We start from the raw sequence: 744 nt of genomic DNA, 5'->3' as shown, positions 1-744 counted from the left end.
ATGTACGACCACGCTTAAATTCATTTACCCAGTTATAAACCGTTGCTAAGGCAGGGGCAAATGTGCCATGAACTGAGTCCAATTCATTTTTTATCTCATATGAAGTTAAACCCTTTAAATGAAAATATTTGATTACCGCTCTGAACTCGTTTTTTCCATTTTTCTTAACGAACAATTTTTTTTTTCAGTTGGTTATAAAAACACGTAAACTCAGAAGATGTGGACTGTGACTGCACCATATATCTAGTCGGGAGTGGTGCTGACTGAAAACAGATGATTTGGAGCGATTCGCGCGCCATCTGTTGGTCATTCTAAGGACTTATTGAACTACCCTCGTATGTTTAAAATTATTACTTTTTGGTTCATTTTAACAGTTTTTTATTTCAAATGCAAATATTTTCTTCGTTGAAATATCAAGGATTACCTGGTTTGTTGAGAATTCTTCTTTGCTTGTTAACATTTCTACTAGTCAGTTATTATAATTTTTAAAATCAAATTTTTTCTGACAAAAGATCTTGTCCTTCGCTCCAATGGGAATTAAACTACAGAACTTCCGATGGCCAGTCGGATGCTTTCCCATTAAGCTACTCAAGAGATCAAAAGAAGAATCCTTTTTTAGATATACAAACATGTTTTAGCCAGGTTTTACGTATTCAAATTTTTCAAGGAATCTGTCTTATCATCGGAGAATAACAGAAACTCTTAAAGTGTTTTCAGACTAGATAGGGCTCTGAATTAACATTT

Source organism: Belonocnema kinseyi, chromosome 10, assembly GCF_010883055.1.
Source record: "Belonocnema kinseyi isolate 2016_QV_RU_SX_M_011 chromosome 10, B_treatae_v1, whole genome shotgun sequence".
Classification (NCBI taxonomy): Eukaryota; Metazoa; Arthropoda; class Insecta; order Hymenoptera; family Cynipidae; genus Belonocnema; species Belonocnema kinseyi.
This window is presented reverse-complemented; position numbering follows the sequence as displayed.